Genomic DNA, 23,083 nt, shown 5'->3' on the forward strand with positions numbered 1-23,083 from the left:
CATCTTTGATTATTTCTCAATAGAATTAAACTTATTTATTTATTTTATTTATTTATTTATTTAATTTAACGGACAACAAACAGAGAAAACTCCAATTAATTATTGTCCTCAGGAGGAGGAGAAAGCAAAAAACTTATCCTACGTTTAAAACTACTTAAAGTAGAGAAGTTCAAAGGACCAAGCTGTTTTGCGTTGTCATTTCGCCAAAACCTAGGAATCTTCTTCTTCTTTTTCTTCAGCCTTTGTCCCGTTCACAAGCGGGGTCGGCTCGTCCAGCATATCAAGCCACCGTTGTTTAGGTCTGCCTTTTGGTCGTTTACCATCGACTTCGATGTTCAGATCAATCTTGGCAAGTGAATTCTCGTTTGCACGAATTACGTGACCATACCATCGAAGACGCCTCTCTCGCAACTTTTCCACGATCGGTGCAACCCCATAACGATCGCGGATATCCTCATTTCGGATGTGATCTAAACGTGTGACGCCACTAGTCCAACGTAGCATCTTCGTCTCCATTACCGCAAGACGTCGTTCATTGTCTTTTATAGTCGGCCAACACTCAGAACCATAGAGAGCGACTGAATGGACGACATTGTGCCAAATTTTAGATTTGAGACGTTGGTTGATACGTGGATCACAAAGAACACCAGTTGTGGAACGCCACTTCATCCAGGTTGCATTAATGCTTTACTTTTCGGATCGTGGTAGAGCAATTGAATCCAGCGCACGAGTTCTTCTGGCACGAAGTGTTGTCGTAAGGTATACCAGATGAGTTCGTGTGGTACACGGTCAAACGCTTTCTCTAGATCCAGAAAGGCAATGTAAAGAGGGCGATGCTTCTCACGGTGTTTCTCCATGAGTAACCGCGCAGCGTGTATTGCATCGGTAGTTCCGCAGTTCTTGACAAATCCGGCTTGATTCATGGTTATTTCAACGATTTCGCGAATACGGTTGTCAAGAATATGTTCAAAAATCTTCATGGTATGGGAAGGTAACCGGATCGAACGGTAATTTTAACATTCTGCTGGGCTACCTTTCTTTTTCCATATTGGAACAGTGGTACTTTCTTGACAGTCAGATGGTGTTCTTCCTTCCTGAATAACCCGTGTTGGGTCCCCCCCCCCCCAGAACTCAGATGCGATGTCGTCAGGTCCTGTGGCTTTCTCCGACTTCATTCGTTTTATTGCCTCCTCAAGTTCAGTTGCCCTGACTGGTGGAACTGGTCCAAATGTCGGCAATGATTGTGGAAGTGGAGGATGAGCAAATTCTTCAGTTGAAATCTGCTCGAAGTATTCTCGCCATCTATCCGTTGCGGCTCGACGGTTGTTAAGCAAAGTACCGTTCTTTTCATTAACACAACAGAAGTGTTCGATATCCTGTGTGCGTTCATCACGGTTTTTAGCAAGTCGATACAGATCTCTCTCGCCATCCCGAGTGTCCAGTTTATCGTAAAGATTTTTGAAATGGTTCGCTGGGGTGACAGCGACCGCTTTCTTTGCTTCCCGGTTGGCATTCTTATAAATTTGCCAGTTAGCAGGCGTTTTATCGTCGAGAAATTTGTGGTAGAGGCGTTTCTTTTCACGGACCTTCATTTCAACATCATCATTCCAAAGCCAAGTATCTTGGTTGATGTACTGCTTACCCGGCTTGGTGACCCCGAGGGTTGCAGAAGCCGCTTTGTGGATCTTGTCTTTCATTTGGTTCCATGATTCTTCTACATTCGTAATGGTTGGCAATCGTATGAGTGAGACCGTTTCTTCTTTCTTCTCACCAAATCGCCACCATTTAATGCGTGGCGGGCCAGTGCGTTCCTCACACTGTTTTATCGGTGGCTTAATTGCAGGATGGCAATCAACGGCCGATGTTGAGTTGCGATGGTCTCATAAGGAACGACTTTGCAATCAGTGACAGTAATAAAATGTTGGCGTCTTATGAGAATATAGTCGATTTGCATTTTACTGTTCCCACTATGAAATGTAGGAAGATGAGACAATCGTTTAATGAACCATGTATTCATAAGTACAAGGTCATGGGTGTCCGCAAAATCGATTATACACTCACCACCCTCATTGTGCGCTCCGAACCCCTTTCCCCCATGGCACCTGTTACCGTCTGCCTTTTCACCCACATGACCATTAACGTCACCGGCAATGATTATGTAATGGTCAGCAGGCACGTGACAAGTCTTTTCATCGAGAAGTTGCCAAAAGGCATCTTTCTCGGCATCAGGTCGACCTGTCTGTGGTGCATACGCGGTGAAGAAGTGAATAGTGCGATCAGCTGATATAATGGTGAGCTTCGTCAGCCGATCATCAAATCGTTCGACTTCTTTAATAGCATCACGGAAACCCTCTGAGATGGCAATGCCAACACCATATTGAGTGTGTGGGTTACCAAAATAGAGAAGTTTGTAGCCATTTTTACCGCGTTCGCGTTGAATGTCGCAGCTTTTGGCACCAGACCATCGGGTTTCATGCAGAGCGCAGATGTCAATGCGCCTTTTCCGAAGGGCTCTTGCGAGTTCCTCGGTCTTTCCAGTTAGGGTACCAATATTTAGCGTGCAGACACGTATTTGTTTTGTTCGTTGTGTGCGGACTAACTTGCTTACGTCCTGACGCCGTCCATGCGTCAAGAACCCTTGCCCATTTCTCGACAGGACCGGGGCCCGTCCTGCCGCGTCGACTGAGGTTGACGCCCTAGCATTTCTCCAAAGCTTGTGACTCAATCCGATCATCATGTTTGTAACGACATTGTATGCATTTTCTTGGTCGACCTGTCACGGGGTCTGTCACCAGGAGAGATCAGGTAGGATTTAGCATAGTAGAATAACTCCAACTATACTCTATTTATCTTTTTGCCTGATCTCGGCATTTTATTTTTGTTTTACTGAGGATATTACAGAGTACGTTGCCTCAAACCCTTCTCCTTTACCTGGGCTTGGGACCAGCATACTATGTTAATAGCATGGCGGAGTTCGGCAAAACCTAGGAATGGGGGAATGAAAGCAAATTTCGAGCTCTGCGAAGGACACGTTGAAAATGTCTGCTCTACGTGTGTTATAAGACACAGGACGGCAGGTAATATCGTCAGCGGCGGAGTGTGCATAGATTCAGATAGGATCTACGCTGTTGTAGGAAGGGAAGGTTCAGAAAACGGAGGCGAAGGGGATAGTCTACACAAGGGAAGCTTTTCTTAAAAAAGAGGCAACGGGTGAATTTACGTTGCACATTTTCAAGGGCAAGAAAATCATAGTGACGGAAGGGAGATCACAGATCACCGAACAATACTCGAGGGTATTCCTCACGAGGGAATTGAAGAGAGCTAAGGAAGGTTGGATAGAGTCAAAATCAGAGGAGGAGCGAAGTATAAAGCCTGAAAATTTTGCAGCTCGATTGAGATTAACAGATTATGCCTCTAAGTGATAGTCCTTCTTGAGAAATTTGAAAAAAATGGTAATTTACCGTATATCTCCTCCAGAAATTCCAAATAACCTATTATTCTTATTATTCTGTTAAGGGAAAGTTGCACCGCGTCCTTGAAGAACTATTGCGCCCCTTTTACTGGTTATAGTGTACCTATTGATCATAGTATCTCAAGCAGGCTATAACTGTTAGGAACTTTAGTATGTTCCCTACTTCCAGATCTTTCAGCTTTGCATCTGGTAGTAAGTGTTCTCCCTGATGCCTCGACCTACTTTGCACAAGTGCCGGACACTGTCCCAGGACGTGTATAGAGGTTTCGTCATCCTCCTCACAAAACCTGCAGGCAGTGTCCGTAGATATCTCTAGCTTCCCTAGGTGATAGTTCAGCCGACAATGACCAGTGAGAATTCCCACTATGATTTGGAGATTCTTTTTGGGTGAGGTTTAAGAAATCCTTTGTGCGTATGGGTTCGTATCCCTCAATAAGTACCCTGGACTCCTCAACCGTTCCTCTTCATTTCTTAGATTCATAGCCATGAAACCGTTTCCGATTCCACAGAAGGGTTCTGGCCCGTGTAAAGGCGTCTATGCTCCCTTCTTGGCTAGTTCGTCCGCTGCCAAGGCATTTGGAAACTCGAGGATTGGCTAACAGAACAATGCGGGAAAAGGCGAAAGTCTACACAAAACTAGCAGCCCTCTGCATGAATGAGAACTATTTTGTCTGCAGAGACCAATACTACAAAACCACCTCAGGAACTGCAATGGGGAACCTGTTATCCCCCTTGATAAGCGAAATCATGAAAAGCATTGAAAAGCATTGAAAAATGGGGCATCATGACAAAATTTTGGGCACGTTACGTAGACGATATTTTGGTCATAATCCCAAATGAAGACATCGAGAAAACACTAGAAGCAATAAATAACATACACGGCAACATAACTTTCACAATGGAAAAGGAAGGTGACCAACGGTTAGCGTTTCTGGACCTAGCAATAATAAGAACCAACAATAAACTCGAGTTTGACATATACCGAAAGAAAACTCACACACAGCGAACTATACCAAGGACATCGAAATATAAATACGGCCAGAAAATGGCGGCTTACTACAGTTTGATACATCGGCTGCTATTGACACCATTGACAGAAGCGCGATTCAAAAAAGAAATAACTTACATAAAAGACACAGCGGTAAAAAACAGATACAGCAGGGGGGAAATAGATAGAATCTTACGTAAAAAGCAAAATAGAATAAATAGGGACCAACTTACAACACTCTACAAGCAACAAAAAAGGGATAATGCTCCTATCAGAGCGAGCATTACATTTTCATCGCTGCCTCTGCCAGTCCCCGGTTTGTTTTGCCCGGTTAAAGAGTTTTCGTGCTTCTGTTCTCATTCTGGCTAGGTTCTTGTTCCACCATGGTACATCCCTTGTCCCTTGATGTCCCTTGATGACTTGACTGTCTTAGCCGGACAGCTGGCCTCATATGCGTCAATGACGATTGTGTTGACGTTTTCCACCACCAAATAACCTAAATAATGTACTAAAATGCAACACCTTCTCCGTCGCTAGTACTGAAGTGAATAAACTGTTCCCGAAATATAGATGAATGTCGAATAAAAAATCACTACAAGCGACGAAGACGGTGTTTGGTTTTAATTTCTTAAACTTTTCGCTAGAAATACCGTAAACACACTTTGATTCTAAATAAGATATGTATGATCCCTGGGGCTACAATAGATTTTAGATTTAAATTTTAATTCTTCCACAATATCATCTCTTTTGCCAGTGAATTGTTCTTCCGGCAAAAGTATACTTCCAGATCATGAGATACCAGAGTAGAGATTAGCAAAATTAATTCAAATAATATTTATATAAAACCATAACACAACTAGTTCGTCTATCGAATTATTAACAATATATCTGTAATGATATTCATATGGTCTGAGGGTACGCTACGTTAATCACGAGTAAAAGCGCACAAAATAACAGTAAGAGTTTTCAGTGAGCACAGATACTAACTGAAAAAAGATACAAGATACAAATTTGATACGGTTCGAAGAGTTCTTTAATGTTTTTGTGGTGCTTACTTGCACACCTTCTTCTATAATAAAAATAAGGCATTTCACTACCGTTCAAATAAGCATATCTTTTTTAAAAAGAGGTAACTTAATTTTTTTCTTTTAATAGTCTTGGAAGTTTTCATTGCCTTCGTTTCCTGTTTGCAATTACTATCAATTGAATATGACCTGGATCAGTGTTTCTACTATGCGTTTTAAAGTTTCCCTCTTCAGATCAGATGGATAGATAGGTAGGTATCAGTGGCCGCTCCGAGGAGCCCAATTAGGGCTTTGGTGCGCCGTTTTGATGCCACAAACTCCTAAGACCGTGACTGTTGTTATAGGAACAGGGAAGCAGAGTCCAGCTGGCTCGGATCTTCAGAGCCAGCCCGTAGCATTCACGAAGGAAAGCAGCTCTCCGACCCTGCAGCTAGAAATCTCACTGAGGTCCCCAAAGAATGGTTTACCCAGCGTCCGCAGCCTGACTCGAGCCAGAGCTGGGCAATCGCAGAGAAAGTGCATGAGGGTTTCCCTCCCTTCTCCGCAGCTTCGGCAATGCGAGTTGTAGGGTAAGCCGAGCCTAGCGGCATGGTCCCTTATGGCCCAGTGCCCCGTGCAGACCGCCGTAATCATGAATGCATTTGCACGCGTCTGGCACAGGAGCTCTCGTGATCGGGCTATGTTATAAGCGGGCCAAATTCTCCTTGATTTGGCACATATCGTAAGCCTTCGCCATCTCAGGCCCGCGGCTGCTAGGTAGTGCGTGTAGACTCGGCCCCGACAGCTGCCAGCGGAACACCGACTGTATTCCCCGAGGGACTGCCAAGAGCAGAGCCTTGCCTGGCCAATCCGTCAGCCCGGTCATTTCCCTCTATGTTCCTATGCCCGGGAACCCAGAGGAGAGTGATCTTGAGCGTGCCGCCCAGATGTTTGAGCGTGTCTCTGCACTGCCCCACCAACCGGGAAGATGTCGTCGTTGAGTACAAGGCCTTGATGGCCGCTTGGCTGTCGGTCAGAATAGCTATGTTACGCTTGGGGCTCGAATCACGCTCCAGCCATCGACAGACTTCCAATATCGCCAGTACTTCCGCCTGGAATACACTGGTGAAACCTGGGAGACCATACGACTTGGATACACCGTGTGTATTCGAGAAAACCCCCGCGCCGACTCCATAGGCCATCTTTGATCCGTCCGTAAAGAATACCGTGTCATAGTCTTGCAACACGCCGCCGGTCTTCCACTTTGCCCTGGTTGGAAGGTCCACAGCAAAGTTTCTCGTGAAGTTCAGCTTGCGTGTGACATAGTCCGTGGGGGATGCCCAGATTTCTCGAGGTATTTCATCTAGGATGTTGCTGTGATAGTAGGCCTTCGCTGCCCAGCATCCGGACTCACGTAGTCTGACGGCACTGCACGCTGCAACATAACCCCGGTCTAGGGGGAGGAGATGCAGAAGTACATTGAGAACATCTGCCGGGCAGGACTGCAGAGCCCCCGTAGCACCTGCACACGCGGTTCGTTGAATCCTATTAAGCTTCGTTCTATTGTATTTCTTCTTCAAAGCCCTCAGTTCTATGTTCAACCCCCAATTTAGCTTAGGATCCAGGATTACACCCAGATACTTTACATTAGAGGAAAGAACCAGTCTTTTTTCATTCAGCCATGGTAGATGGAATTCAGGTATCCTTGTCTTGGTGGTGAATAGCATCAGTTGCGTTTTGGTTGGGTTTATGCTGAGTCCGCATCTTGCGGCCCACAGGCACACCTCATAATGGACAGAAACATCCATGATACTAATATCACCAAGTCGTCGGCATACGCCACCACCTTCACCCCGCTGCTGTCCAATGTACGTAAAATGTTGTCCATTACTATTAACCAGAGCACCGGTGAGATGGCACCACCCTGGGACGTGCCTCTGTTCACAGCTCTGGTCAAGTGGTTGCCTCCCAGATCGGACTGGATTATCCTGGTACTCAGCATGGATATAATCCAATGCGTGAGATACCCCTCCAATCCAATACCGGTCAAGGCTTCCTTGATGGCGTTGGTACTGACGTTGTTGAAAGTTCCTTCTATATCCAAGAAGGCAGCAAGGGTATACTGCTTGTACTGCAGCGACCGCTCAACCGTGCCAATTACCTCGTGGAGGGCGGTTTCTATGGATTTTCCTTTGAGGTAGGCATGCTGGGACTTAGAGAAAGGCGTGCTCTCCATAATCGTCCTTAAGTGAATGTCCAGGACGCGTTCTAGGGTCTTCAGCACGAAAGAGGTCAGGCTGATTGGCCGAAAGTCCTTCGCGGACTCATGACCGCGCCTGCCTGCTTTCGGTATGAAAACCACCCGTGCGCGCCTCCAGGACTGCGGTACGTATCCTAAAGTGATGCAGCTCCGGCAAATCTCAACAAACCGAAGTTCCAAAACACAGACTATGACAGTTGCGTCTTCGGATGCGTTGGTCGGCTTTCGGCTGTTCTTCTCCATTCGGCTGACGCTTTGTTTGACTCCGGAATATAATTATGAATCCATGTGGAGGGTGTACCGACGCAAAAAATCCTTCCAATCCCACGTAAACAGCTGCAAACAGCGCTCTGAATCATCAATTCGCTGTTGTTTTTACTCTACTGTGAGCAAACACGGCACCCATTTGAAACAAATTTTTTTTTAATATTCAAATTGTCATGCACAATTTTGGGCACAGTGTTCTTTGATATTTTCGGGATTTTACATATGTCCTCCAACCTCGGACATACTCCTACGATCGGACATAACGATATTTAGGCCCTTTTGGATGTTTTCGGGCACAGCCACCATAATTGGGCGACCTAGCGGAGGTAGGTGAAATGCATTTACGTACAAAGTGGTGGACTCCTATCTCAGACAGATCACAGGCCAAAACACCCCCTGTAGTGTCGAGGATTCTGACCCGGAACCGTCTGACACATTACCTCAAGCTAGGCCTATTCAATATAGGAGCAAAAGCCCGTAGATACAGGGAGCCTCAGCTACACTGACATCTCTCCTATCCATCCCCCTCTTTTCGTCTTAAGAATGCTTTGAATGTAACGTAGCACTCGGTTCCACATGCCTTCGCGCTGCAGCATGGCCCCAATTATCCAAGACACCATTCCATCGAATGCTGATGGCGATGGTGCTCCCACCTTCGGTAAAAGAAAAAGGTGTGACAGGCACCATCCATCGCGTTCTTGCAATAAAAACATTCGGGGGATCGGATCGGGATGATTTCCCGATTGTGCAGGTGAGATTAAAAATTTGTTCGGGAGCATAGGGCAGGGCTACCGATGGGCACCGAGTTTTTTGAAAACTAGCTCATACCCGAGGTCCTTTGTTTACGACGTTGGTTAACCCCTGCCTGCAGCGTACCTTCTGCCTGTTGATTTCGTGGCGGAGTTTCTTATCCCACTCTCCCACTATAACTCTGCGGTTCTAAGAGTCACCTTGTCTTGGTCTCTTGCGCGCTGAACAATCCGCCAAAGTCTGAGGAAATTCCTTCGTAGGCTTGCAATTTCAGCCATTCACTAGTACACGGATAATTTCCTGGGAGACAGTTTCCTTTTGTGGGTTGATGCATTACAAGCTGCGGTAATAAGGTTCATTGTTGAATGAACTTGCGATTCAATTGCAGTTCCCCTATCTGCGCCTGGGCCTTATCGCTGATTTACCCCTCCTGCGAGAGTTTCGACAAATTTTGCCGCATTGCGCCGTTTGTCACTTCGACGGAAATGTGCTGATGATCACTGACCGAGAAATCTTTCAGTACCTTTCATCGTCGGACCGCTGACACAATGGACTCCATAGTAAAAGTTACGTCAGGGATAGTACCCTCGAAACCAGGTCATCAGAATGTCGGAGTGCTCCTGGTATGTAGGACAATGAGCCCTGTCCTCGAAGCCATCACTTCCGCATAACGACCTCAAACAAAGCCGTCCCCTAGACCATTGGCCCGCACTCCCAAGGTAGCCGTCTCACCCAAATAGCAGAAGTGCCAGATATATCGGCATGCCACAATGGTGAGCTCCTACGCAGCATGCTGGGAAGTAACAAATCAATTCTTCTTTTTTGCAACTTCTGCCCATCAAGTCATTAGCAGTTGCACTCCTATGTATGTTCGTTCGCAGGATGTGAATCATGGTGCTTGACTATTTCTTGAAGACCCGGCAACGCCCAGAACCGGAGGTATGAGCCACAACTTCTTTTTGCCGAATCACAAGTCTTCGCTTTACCCCCGGGTCCGCCACACTTCTAATACAAAATGCTTCCGTCCTCCTATCTCAGACAGACCACAGGCCAAAACACCCCCTGGAGTCTCGAGGATTCTGACCCGGAACCGGAACTAAATGCTTCCGTCCTGCTCCTTGCAAATCCCTGCTAAATGTCCGCATGCCCAGCACTTAAATTAGCGGGTTAGAACTGCCTTTCGCCTTATTCACCAAATAATCCACCCAATCTTTATTTTCTCGCAATGGCTCGCTGTCTTCTCAGGGATAATGACAAAGGCCAATTTTTGTTCTCTAGAGTTGGCAGACATAACTCCCACTTTAAGATTGCCCACATCAAGGTAATCCCTTATTATCGCCTCCTCCATCTCTTCCCTATCAGTGAGACAATCTAGATCTTTTATTTCAAGGGCGCACTTGGGTTCTAGGCTCCTTTCGTGCGTAGAATGTTCGGGACTGTCTCGCAAAATGTACTCTTCTTTTCGGTTTTCGACCCAAGCTTTCCCGCAAAGATCGAACCCAGTCATCGATGTAATCGGTGTAGCTGGTTTAGAGACCACACAACGTAGCACCGCACCGGTACGCAAAAAAAATAAAGGACAGGAAAGTACCGGGACCTCATGGTATTCCTGGTAAAGCGACCTCAGACCAGACATAGGGATATTTCCTAAAAAATTGAACAGCAGCGTTTCGTTTTGTTGCTAAAAGGAAGCAAAGAACCTAGCGCTCCGTCGTCATATCGCCTAATATGCCTTACAAAGACAATGGGAAAGATACTGGAGGGAATAATTGCGAACAGATTGCGCGAGACAGCTGAAAACGAAAGGGCTCTTTCCAGTATGCAGTTTGGATTCAGCAAAGGTCTCTCCATCGTCGGTGACACCGCTGCCAGTGCCATAGAAAGTGAGAGATGGCGATGGTGGTCAAAAGAGTACTGCGCAGTGGTCACGTTAGAGTCGAAGAATGCTTTCAACTCAGTAAACTGGTCGATGATCAAAATGTCCCTTATCCCAATGAACACTCCACGCTACCTGAGATACATAGTCTCCAACTAGTTTACAGACAGAGAGCTAAAGTACGGGAGCGACAAAGGCACACATTACTACCGTGCCTCAGCTGAACTCCCTCAGGGGTCGGTACTGGGTCCACTCTTTTAGAACGCCATGTATGATTGAGTTTTCCACAAGTATTTACCAGAAGGGGTAAAAGTACTAGGTTTTACCGACGATATTGCTAACAAGCCGGAAGACCCTGGAATACCTCAAAACTCGAGTTGAAAGCCAGATTATAAGAAGCAAGGAGGCTTTTGCCCCCTCCTACTTAGGTGTGATGCTCAACAATAGACTCAAATTCAAAGTGCATGTTCAGTACGTCGAAAATAAGGCAGCACTCGCAAAAGCTGATTTCGATCATCCGTATGTGGGTCAATCGTCGTCACGGAACCTGTAGTTACCAGTTAACGCAGTTTCTATCTGGTACGCAGGTTTGAGCATGACGACTCGGCGGAAGGATGCACAGTTTGGAAAAAAACACTTCCGCAAAGTTTGCAGGAATATGAAAGTACTCCCGACGAGAGAAAAGTACCCTGCAAAGTCCTGCTATCTTACTTCACTCTACAAAGAACATGTCATGCCAGTTTTCTTTGGTATTAATAACATCTTTGTTTTTTTTTTGTGCGTACAGGAGGTGGAAAATCTTAGAACACGTCCGCCGCAGTTCCACCGCCCGAACGGCGGAACTACAGTGGGCGCGTGTGGGATTCACACCCGCTAAAAACCACCCCCGATCTCCCCAGCCCCAGCCCCGCGGCACCACCATTGAGGTATTACTTCGCGGGGTAGGTTTGCTCTTAGACACTCATCCTTCTCCTATTTGCAGCTTTCCTCCTTCTTTGTTCCTTCAGCAACTCCTCCTGCGTTTGGGTGATTGCGGAGCCAACCGCAAGCCACTTCTCCTCGGACTCCAGCATCTCAGTAACCAAGCTCTCTGGGGCCCGCTCATGCCCAGTACCTGGTTTAAGCTCCTTATCTCCATCGCAAACCGTGGGCAGTGAAACATCACATGCTCTGGATCTTCCGGTATGCCATCGCATCTGGGACAGTTCGGAGAATCATCCAACCCAAAGCGGCGCAGATACTGCCTGTAGCAGCCACCGCGCCCCGTGAGGAACTGGGTAATGTGGTAGTTGGTCTCCCCATGTTTTCGCTCAAGCCACACCCTAATGTTGGGAATGAGCTTGTGCGTCCACCGACCTTTCGTACACTTGTCCCACCTGCGTTGCCAGAGATCAAGCGACTCTGACCTTGCCGCATTTCTACGCTGTGCATGCCCCTCCGTACGTCTTGCATTGTACAGGAGGACACTCATTTCTTTGGCCAGAATGTCAACCGGGATCATGCCTGCCACCACCAATACTGCTTCATCTGATGTGGTTCTAAAAGCACTGCAAACCCTCAAAGTCATCCGCCGGTAAACCGAGTTCACCTGCTTCCGTCTCTGAGAGTTTGCAAGCACCTCTGCCCACACTGGCGATGAGTAGAGCAGGATGGAGCGCACCACTCCGGCTAGCACCAACCTCCGGCAATATTTCGGTCCATCAATATTTGGCAACATTTTTGCCAGTGCCGTGGTGGCACTGGCTGCCTTTTGGCATGCATACCCTAGGTGTTCCCTAAAACTCAATTTGGTGTGGTGGTGATACGACCGTATGTCCACCGACCTCCACTTTCACAGTGTTATTTTTTCTGGGGTTCGTTATTAAGACCGCTTCCGTTTTCGCGTCCGCCAAGGTCAGCCCGGCCTTTTCTAGCCAGTACTTTACCGCTCTCACTGTTTCCGTCGCGTAAACCTCCACATCTTCTGGGTGTTTGCTGCAACAACCACAGCTAGGTCATCAGCAAGGCCGACAATCGTAGTCCCTCCTGGGACGGAAAGAGCAAGCACCACATTATACATGATATTCCACAACAGAGGACCAAGTACCGATCCCTGTGGTATCCCGGCTGTGACAATGTAGGAACTTGATTTCAAGCAAGTGCGGAGTCAAACACCACAGCTAGTCAAAAAGAGTACTAATTTTTCAGTCTCTAGGTAGGTGGCACCCCATTTAGAACATAAAGTATCGATAGGCTTCCTAGACAGCGGTCATAAAGGCCTCGTTCACCATTGAGGATGATATTACGAGTAACGTCAGCTCTCTAAATCTTAAACTTTTCATCTGGTCACAGTTGATCGCAGTGATCGAGCACAATGGGCCACTGGGGTCTTGCTGCTCAGAGGCTTTACCTCTGCCCCACCTCATACACAATTGGAGTCCTTGCCACGAAGCAACTGTCAGAGTTTTCTGGTTCATGGATTATGTTTCCACTTCCATTCGAAATGATTCAAGTATGTTACCTACCCAAGAGAATTGATTTGCTGACCACCTGAGGAGGGGCCTTGAGCTCACGGAAGGTCATCCTATTAAGGACCAAATACATTTTTGTTCAATCTGCAGAACTGATGGTGATCTGGCAAAAGGTTAGTTGAGACTTAGGCTTTTCACGAACCATTCGTACAACGTTAACTAAACTGAGGACTGTTTATAGGCATTTAAGGACTATCAGAGTCTGCATTTTAGAAAATAAAAAGGCTCCTCGGAAAATGTTAAATATCTTAGTAGAAGGTCCGAACTTTCCAATAAATTTGGATATTGCATCTCCTGTGCCATATCAAGAAACAGATATAAACTCGATGAACCTAAAATTTTTCTGAAATTTTGACAAAACTGAAATCTAGAAAGTCTTTCTTTCTAACAAACAAATAGACGCACATCTTATTTTTAAAAAAACATCTAAATTTCCCCATCTTATTCACTCAATATATGCATACCATGTAAATTCCGAAGATTGCAAAATTACATTGGCCGACCAACATCACACAACCACCGATTCTTTCGCGAGGTCGGCAATTTGTGGCTTCTTTTTCTTTTTTTATCTTTATTTTTCTTACGTATCTTTAAATTTAGATATTTTATATTTTTAGACTATAGGTTATTGTTTGATGCGTTTAAGAAAACGCGCAACAGAATCAAATTCCACATTCAAACAGATTGGGTTGGAGATAGGAGATAGGAAAAGATTTTTGTATAGTTCAGATTTAAGGAAGTTTCGAAGATTCAATTGGTGTATCTTCACACACCTGACAAGTGGTGAAGTTAAAAAAGGTGCCTATTGTAGAGGAATCTGCGTGTTCTCATTAGTTTCTCAGTATCTTTTTTATAAGATTGCTCTCTCCACAAAAAATAACCTTCAGCATCATCACTACTTACTGTTACCTTGAATCTGATCTATCAAAGACACTATCTAGTATCTCAAAAAATACCTTGAGATGCACCAATCTCTGGCATTTGATTGGTCTGATTTTAGCGTGAAATGTGATTTTGAGGAAGCAAACCTGTCAAGGAGAGGTGAGGCTCTGTCCGGCCCGGGGCTCAAACTTTAATCAAAAAAATGTTATCTTATCAGGGTTAAAAATCGTTGTTTAGTGTCAGGGTATGAACCCTTTACCTAAAATCGCGGCACTGTGGATTGACACCTCGGTTTATCTGCTGGAAAATAGCGTAGAGGCTTTCAGCAGAAACTGCATTCAGTGTATGACGGATTTTGCCGCAAACTTCCTTTTTTAAAATGCGCGCCACTCAGTTAGCTGATGTCATAGCGGAGCGCTAGTGGTCTCGTTCAAGAGGGGATACTGTAAGGTTTTGTCCCGACACGACACCCGGCGCGCAAACACGCATCTGCCCTTGGACTATCCGATCGTTCTGTGAGAAGAATTCTTCGTGATGATCGTCATTTTCATCCCTATAAGATGGCGATAGTGCAGGAACTTTCAGAACGTGACTTCAATTCTCGGATGAACGCGTGTGAGCTTCTTCTTGATATCGTTCCCGAGGGTGCTATTGTTTTTTTAGCGATGAAGCCCATTTTCATTTGTGTGGGTCGGTTAACAAACAAAACATGCGCTACTGGGCTGACATCAACCCTCGAGAATTGCATCAAAAGCCTTTGCATTCACCCAAAGTCACAGTGTGGTGTGCAATTTCCTCAGCTGGAATTATTGGTCACTGGTTTTTGTGAGGAAAATGAGGTTACAGTGACAGTGAATTCGGACCGGTATGTAAAGATGCTACAGAATTTTTTTTTCCCACGGCTAGAAAATTTGGATTTGGGGGACACTTGGTTCCAACAAGACGCACACACTTCAAGAGCATCGATGGCCGTTTTGAGGGAACACTTTCCAGAGCGCCTTATCTCAGTTAGAGGCGATTTGGAATGGCTGGCACGCTCTCCCGATCTGTCCCCTTGTGATTTTTTTCTATGGGGTTTTTTGAAATCCCGTGTTTATGTGAACCGTCCAAGCACCCTACAAGATTTGAAGACCAATTTTTCACATTTTTGAGCTGGGTAGTTTCCGAAATTGAGTCCTATCTCACTTTAAATGTGCACATTTCGACTCCTTACTGACGTACTTTACAATTCACAATATCAGTTTCAGAAAGTACTATCGAGACGTTTCATTTGATACCCCACACGACTATATCCGGCGGAAACAAGATTAGGTCTGTAATGAGTCCTTTCAGATTACAGACCTAATAATCTTTACCGTCGGTGGGTCATGGAGGATGGATCGGGCGCAGGGGTGTCCTCGGAGAATCCGATTACAGAACTGGCCCGACCCCTCGGAAAAATGACGACCATATTCCAGGCGGAGATATATGCCATTTCATTGGCAGCAGAAGAATGTGAAGTGGAGGGGCCGCACCATTCGGATCTGTTCCGACAACCGTGCGGCATTATCAGCACTAAATGGCAACGACAACTCACGCCAATTGGTGTGGAGTTGTCATCAGGTGCTGTTGAAACTTGGCCGACTGAACGAAACATTCCTGATGTGGGTGCCGGGGCACTCTAACATCGCCGGTTAGGCGGGCCTGATAGACTGGCTCGCCTAGGGTCTGGATGCACAATGGTGGGGCCAGAACCAGCTCTTGGAATCCGACCATCTACTGTCAAGTCTACTCTGAAGGGTGAAATTGCAAGGATTCACGCAACCGAGTGGAAAAATTTGGACTCTTGCCGACAAGCGAAAATCCTTGTGAAGGAGCCTAGGGCCACTAGAGCGGCATTTTTGTTGTCTCTTAAGAAGTCGGATATGAAAACCCTAGTAGGGCTTTTGACGGGACACTGCTCCTTAAACTACCATATGGAAAAGATTGGGGTAGTGGTTTCGGCTCTGTGCAGCCAATGTGAGGAGGAGGAGGAGACGGCTCTGCACTTTTTATGCAGCTGCCCGGCATCCTCAGATCTCAGACGAAGACACCTTGGCAAGGTTTTCTTCAATGAAGAATCTGCACGCTCTCTGCCTCTGGAGAATGTTCTCAGATTCGCTAAAGCCTGCGAACACCGTAGGCGGGAAGCTATTGAATAGGCAACTACGGGGATTGTACAATGGGCCTAATAATGGCCTGAGTGCTCGGAGCTGCGGCTCCCCCCAGTTAACTAAACAAACTAACTAACATCCTAGACAAAGTACCTCGGGAAATCTGGGTATTCCACACGGACTATGCCACACACAAACTGAACTTCACGAGAACTTTACTGTGGACTTTTCAACGAGAGCAGGGTAGAGTCGGCGGGGGGTTCTCTCGAATACACACAGTGTATCCAAGTCGTATGGTCTTCCACGTTTTGGTAGTGCGGAAGTACTGGTGATACTAGAAGCCTGTCGATGGCTGGTTCATGATTTGAGCCCCAAGGGTAACGTAGCCATTCTAGTTTGTAGCCAAGTAGGTACTAAGGCCTAGTACTCAGCGACGGCATCCATCAGGATGGTGGGACAGTGCAGAAACGTCCTAAACAGTCTGGATATCACTCTCAAGGCCACCCTCCTCTGGGTTCCCGGTGATAGGAACATAGGGGGGAATGAGCGGGCTGGCGGATTGATCAGGCGAGGCTTTGCTTGTGATAGTCCACCGGCGGGTACAGTCGGTGTCCCACTGGCGACCTTCAGGGGCGGAAGTAATGCGAGTAATTTAGTAGCCGCAAAGGCCCACCACCTACGCCAAGTCAAGGAGGATTTGGCTCGCTTACCGAGCACAATCACGAAACCTCCTGTGCCAGGCGTGTGCAAATGCAAGCTTGGCATACCTTACAATTCACATTGCAGAAGCTGCGGAGAAGAGGGGAAAACCTTCAGGCGCTTTCTTTGATATTGGCCAGCTCTAGTTAGAGTCAGGCTACGGGCACTGGACAAACCATTATTTGGGGACCTCAAAGAGATTTCTAGCTGGAGGGTGGGAGAGCTGCTTTCCTTCGTGAATACTACGGGCTGGCATTGAAGATCTGAGCCAGCTGGATTCTGCCTCCTTGCTCTCATAACAGCAGAGGGCCAGTTTCTTTTGAAGTCTATTTACTAATTGTATTATGTTGTCCTACTTTTCCCATCTAATTTCCATCTTCAAAATACAGATGTATCTTTAACATCTATCTTTTCTGATTCACTGGCCTGTTTTACCTCCGGCCGGCTTATACTATTTTAATTTTTCTCTACTTTGAGATAAACAAAATTCAATCCAAAAGCAGAGATCTGCACACATTTTCACATCTTTTTTCTTCGCACTTGATACCGTTGGAAAAAAGCTTGCCGATACAGCTCAACAGCTCATTAAATATGTCTGCGGTGGTGTTGTAAACTTGTAATCCGAAAATAGCCCCAGCAAACATAAAGGTGCATTTCAAATTTTTCAAAATATGCGTCTCTCTGCGGACCCACGGAGCCTCTCGAAAGCCTACAGAAGCGCATATCTATTAGTAATAATAACGGAAAAAAATATATCTTTTCTTTGCATGTGAAGCCATTTGAAATGATATTGAATGTGACAACTTTTTATACACTATGGGCATGCGTGGAGGGATAAGTTGCACCTACAGCATTTAAAGGAGTCTAATTGAAAAATACTTCCCCTTGTCAGCCGGGGGGAGGGGTGGACGTAATCGTAGTAGTATCTGCCGGAATGAAATGGAATGTAGGTCAACACATCATTTTTGAATCGCTATTTATAGATTTAGATTAGATTTTAGGTATGAGTGAAAGGAATTCAGATTGCATTATTTTCAATTAATTCATTGTGTGTAACGAAATATTGTTATGGGTTTATGCTAATAAAATTAGATTAGAACATGGACCAAGGAGGAAGTAATCAAAATATTCTGGGGGATCATGGAAGCTAAACGATCTATATTTACCTTTTACTTCGCACAATTAAATTTTGGATTAAGCCAGGAAGTATTGCAGAAATTAATTGAGGAAATTGTGCATCAATAGTGCGTTCCCCTTACCTACCGATAACTTCACAAACTGACTTCTGGGATTATCTAGCTTCCAGCGATATTGGGACTTAGGATCTCTCTGGGAGTAGGGTAGGTGAATGCGTTTACGCACAGAGTGTTGGACTCCCGCAACAGCACGCTGGCGGACTACCAACTAAACACCTCCCTGTCATCAGAGAACTAGCCTGGAACCGTTTGACACATTACTTCGGGCTAGCTCTCCCGCCTTTGGGAGCCTTCAAGTCAGGAAATTCCTTTCACCAACGGGAGGGGAGGGGAGGAAGTTGTTAGTTCAGGGAACCCCTTACCGTCCGATCCCTCTGCCGGTCGAGTTCAATCTTCTTCGTAGTAAGAAGAGCCCGAACATAATGCGCAATACGATTCCAGCTGCCAGCGCTCTTCAGCATCTCTCTGACAATGTTGTCTGGAGAGAGCTCCCCTGTGTCTGCTTAAAGCTGCTGGCGGAGGCCGTCCCACCTCTCGCAAGAGAAAAAGGTGTGTTCAGCGTCATCCGCCACTCTATTGCAGAACACACAATCAGGAGATCGCGCCTTCCCAACCCTGTGCAGGTAAGACTGAAAACCTCCATGCCCACTTAGAAGTTGGGTAAGGAAGTAATCAATCTCACCGTGCTTTCTGTTCAACCACGGGTCTAATTTGTCGATGAGCCGCGCAGTCCACTTGCCCCTTGGCTCATTTTGCCAAGAAAGTTGCCACTCGTTAAGGGTGCGTTGACGTTCTTCACGGGCAACCACTTCTCTTAAGTTTTCGCCCTTACGGCGATAGATAGCTTTGCGCTCCTTGGTAAGGAGGGCAACGGGGATCACTCTCGCAATCACCATCACAGCCGGTTCGGAGACGGTGCGATAAGCAGACGCCACTCGCAAAGCTCCCCGCCTCTGCACTTGAGCGAGGCGTTTACGATGCACCTCCTTGTCAAGGGCATCAGCCCATACCTCCGCACCATAGAGAAGGACGGACTGCGTTGCTCCCATGAGGAGACGTCTCCTAGTTGATATAGGGCCGCCGACATTCGCCATTAGCCGGCTCAAGGCTGCGACTTCTGCTGCAGCCCTATCCACGGCTCCTTTGATTTGCTCTAAGAAGCTCATCTTCGAGTGGAGCATTAAACCAAGGTATTTAATCGCTGGTTTTGACTCTATAGTCAACTCGCCGATCGATATGGGACGCAAGGTCGGGATTCTCCTTCTGGTCAGGATGGCTACTTCGGTTTTTTTCGTCGCATCAATATGCCAAGTCTGCTTTGCGCCTGTTCAACAGTGCGTCCGGCAACAAGTGCCCAAACGTCGTCTGCATAACCGACCAGGCGCGACTCTTCGGGCATATCGAGTCTCAGCAGACTATTGTAGGAAGCGTTCCAGAGGTCCGGTCCTAGGATGGATCCCTGCGCTACTCCCGAAGTGATTTCCATCCTCCTCTGGCCCTCTAGCGTCTCATAGAGCAGGGAGCGATCTTTCAGATAATCCCTCAATATCCGCAAGAGATAGCTTCGCATGGAGCTCTAGAGTACCAACAAAATTTGAACCCTAACCTATCGAAAAGAGCAAAGACAATTCATACTCTACAGAAAGTGCTATGGAATCTACTAATTTCGGCATAGTGGAACTAAAGCTAACGACAAGTTGAACGGACGATCTATCATCATCAACAGCGTAACAACCGGTATCCGGGTCTAGGCTTGCCTTAATAAGGACCTCCGGCCATCCCAGTTTTGCGCCGAGGTCCACCAATTCGATATCCCTAAAAGCTGTCTGGCGTCCTGATCTACGCCATCGCTCCATCTCAGGCAGGGTCTGCCTCGTCCTCTTTTCTAACATAGATATTGCCCTCCTTTCATCTATACGGATTAAGTGATCTGCCACTGCAACCTATTGAGTCGAATTTTATCTACAACCAGACGGTTATAGTATCGCTCATAGATTTGATCATTATATATGCTACGGAATTGTCCATCTCATGTAGAGGGCCAAAAATTCTTCGGAGGATTCTTCTCTCGAACGCGGCCAAGAGTTCGCAATTATTCTTGCTAAGAACCCAGGTCTCCGAGGAGTACATGAGGACTGGCAAGGTCATTGTCTTGTACAGTAAGAACTTTGACCATATGGTTGACGTTTCGAGCGGAACAGCTTTTTAAGCTGAAGTAAGCTCTGTTGGCGCGGATTTCATCCTCGTAGCTTTTATCGCTTGTGGTTTTCAACCCTAGATAGAAGAAATTATCAACGGTCTCAAAGTTGTAGTCTCCTATCTTTATTGTTCTCGTTTGACCAGTGCGATTTGATGTTGTTGGATTGCTGGTTTTTGGTGCTGATGTTGCCACCAAATATTGGGTTGGGGAAAAGGAAATGTCGTATTTTGTCAATAGATGGCGACACTTAAACACAGCATTGTCGTACTTATCGCATCGGGTCATTCTATACGGCAATTTGAAGACGACAATCTGTGCTACAAGTGCCTGTTTGACAGTGTTGTGATCGTACGTTTCAGTCTCAAGTTATAGCGCGTCGAAGATAGAGTCCACCAAGCAAGAAATTCATCATATTATACGTTTTTACTACCTGAGAGGTAAAACTGCAACAAAGGCGGCCGAAAAAATTTGTGAAGTTTATGGGCTACTGTAACGATTCGCACAGCATAGCGTTGGTTCGATCTATTTCGATGTGGTGTAGTGGATGTCAAAGATACACCAGGTACTGGTAGGCCAATCGTTGTAGAAACCGATAAAATCGTCGAAATTATTCAAGTAGACCGGCATGTGAGCATTTGCTCGATTAGCCAGGAACTGGGTATAGACCATAAAACTATTTGGAACCATTTGCAGCAGATTGGATTCCAAAAAAGCTGGATGTTTGGGTGCCACATGAGTTGACGCAAAAAAAAATCTCTTGGACCGAATCAACGCTTACAATGCACTGCTGAAATGGAACGAATTCGGCCCATTTTTGAAGCGGATGGTGACTGGTGATGAAAAGTGTATCACGTACGAAAACCTCAAGCGAAAAAAATCGTGATCGAAGCACGGCGAGTCGGCCCGAACCATCGGCAAGTCCGGATTGATGGCCAGGAAGGTTTTGCTGAGTTTTTGGTGTGATTAGAAGGGAATGATCCACTATGAGCTACTCAACTATGGCCAGACCCTCAATTCGGTCCTCTACTGTGAGCACGGCTGAAACAGGCGATTGACCAGAAGTGGCCAGAATTGATCAATAGGAATGATGTTGTGTTCCACAAGGACAACGCTTGACTTCACACATTTTTGATGACCCGCCAGAAGCTACGGGATCTCGGATGGGATGTCCTATTGCACCCACCGTATAGTTCGGACCTGGCACCAAGTGATTACCATCTCTTCCGGTCCATGCAAAATGCTCTTGGTGCTACTAAGTTGGCCTCAAAAGAGGCTTGTGAAAACTGGCTGTCTGAGTTTTTTACAAATAAGGAGGGGGGTTTTATAAGGGGGGGAGGGGATAGTGCCTTCTCAATGGCAACAAGTTTATGAACAAAACGGCGCATATTTGACTTAAATCGAATAATTCTAAGTATGTTAAATAAAGCCTCAAATTTCGATCACAAATATCAGTTCTCAGTCCTCTGTCCTCTGTCCTCTGTCCCCTGTCCTCTGTCCTCTGTCCTCTGTCCTCTGTCCTCTGTCCTCTGTCCTCTGTCCTCTGTCCTCTGTCCTCTGTCCTCTGTCCTCTGTCATCTGTCCTCTGTCCTCTGTCATCTGCCCTCTGTCCTCCCTGTTTGTCTCTGTCTCCCTCTGACATTTCTCTTTCCTCAACCCAATATTTCGTCTTGCTTTCATTGATGTGCAGACCAAGATTTCGCGCCGTCTGCTCGATCTGGATGAAGAACGATCTATATCCAACTTTAACGCTGTAGGCAATGAAACTAAAAGCGAACTGAAATTGGATGATAGAGGTCAGAGAAACCAATGGGCAGAGAGCACAATTCAGGAACTGTTGAAAAGCCCACGGGATGAAAACGTTCCCGAGGTAACAACTGGTGAGTTACTGTCGCTCTGGCAAATTCATGTCATCCATATTTACTAAATGTGAAATTGAAATAATACTACTAATCAATTTTTCCTTCAAGAGGACAACAAAAGGGAACGTGCGAGACCACCTAGTGGCGTCTGCTCAACAGGAATATAGACTCTTCGCTTCTTTAAATGTCTTTAAAAGTCAGACACCAATAGTATTTTTCCTCTCCAACTAGCTCCGGAATTGTCCTCACTTTTTCCGGTAAGTTGTCGACTTCTTGCCAATTTAGATCCTGGAAGATCAGTTCCCCCATACCTAAACCTAATGATAACTCTGTGGGTAGAGGAGTTACGGGAAGCAGTTGTCTTAATTGTACTTGTAGAGAACAGAGGAGGGGAGGATTCGAGAGGGGGAGGAGCAGAAGAAGAGAGAATGAGAGCGCACCACTGATTGGTACAAGGATCTTTTTTGAGGATTATATTACAATTGATTCTCCCAAATTCGATGTTTTTGTTCACTCCTTTGTGGAGTGCATTGTTATTTTCTGGCTGTTTGATTTTTAATAAAACAGTACAAGCGATAATCCCAAAGCAACGAGGCAAACATAAAGACAAACCGCAACCAGCGCAATGAGATTGAGAGGCTGGGGCTATACCTTTTCATCCATCGCGGTGTCCACCGATTAATTCTTTTTAAGGTTTTGTGTAAAAGAAACCTTATAAAAATCGATTCACTCTCTGTCTGCCTTTCTGTCACACACACTTTTTTTCAACACGGCTGAACCGATCCGAACGAAATTTGGTGGACATATGGGAACTATGAAACCCCACGCATACTGTGAGTGACATAAATTGAGGTGAAGTTTAAAGGGAGGCTCCCCATACATACAAAGGGGGCTTTACAAATTGTTTCCGCCGGATATAGTTTAGTTTAATTTACTGGGGGCAACCGCAGCTCCGAGCACTCAGGCCATTGTTAAGCCATTGTACTAT

At 46.0% G+C, this 23,083-nt stretch overlaps 1 protein-coding gene across 1 annotated transcript in view; it reads left to right on the top strand.

Moving 5' to 3' along the window:
- The window catches only part of LOC119660933 (intracellular protein transport protein USO1), a 73,888-nt gene that overhangs the window by 699 nt on the left and 50,106 nt on the right, over positions 1-23,083 (top strand). The window lies entirely within an intron of this gene.

This window comes from Hermetia illucens, chromosome 7 (genome assembly GCF_905115235.1).
Source record: "Hermetia illucens chromosome 7, iHerIll2.2.curated.20191125, whole genome shotgun sequence".
In the NCBI taxonomy this organism is placed as follows: Eukaryota; Metazoa; Arthropoda; class Insecta; order Diptera; family Stratiomyidae; genus Hermetia; species Hermetia illucens.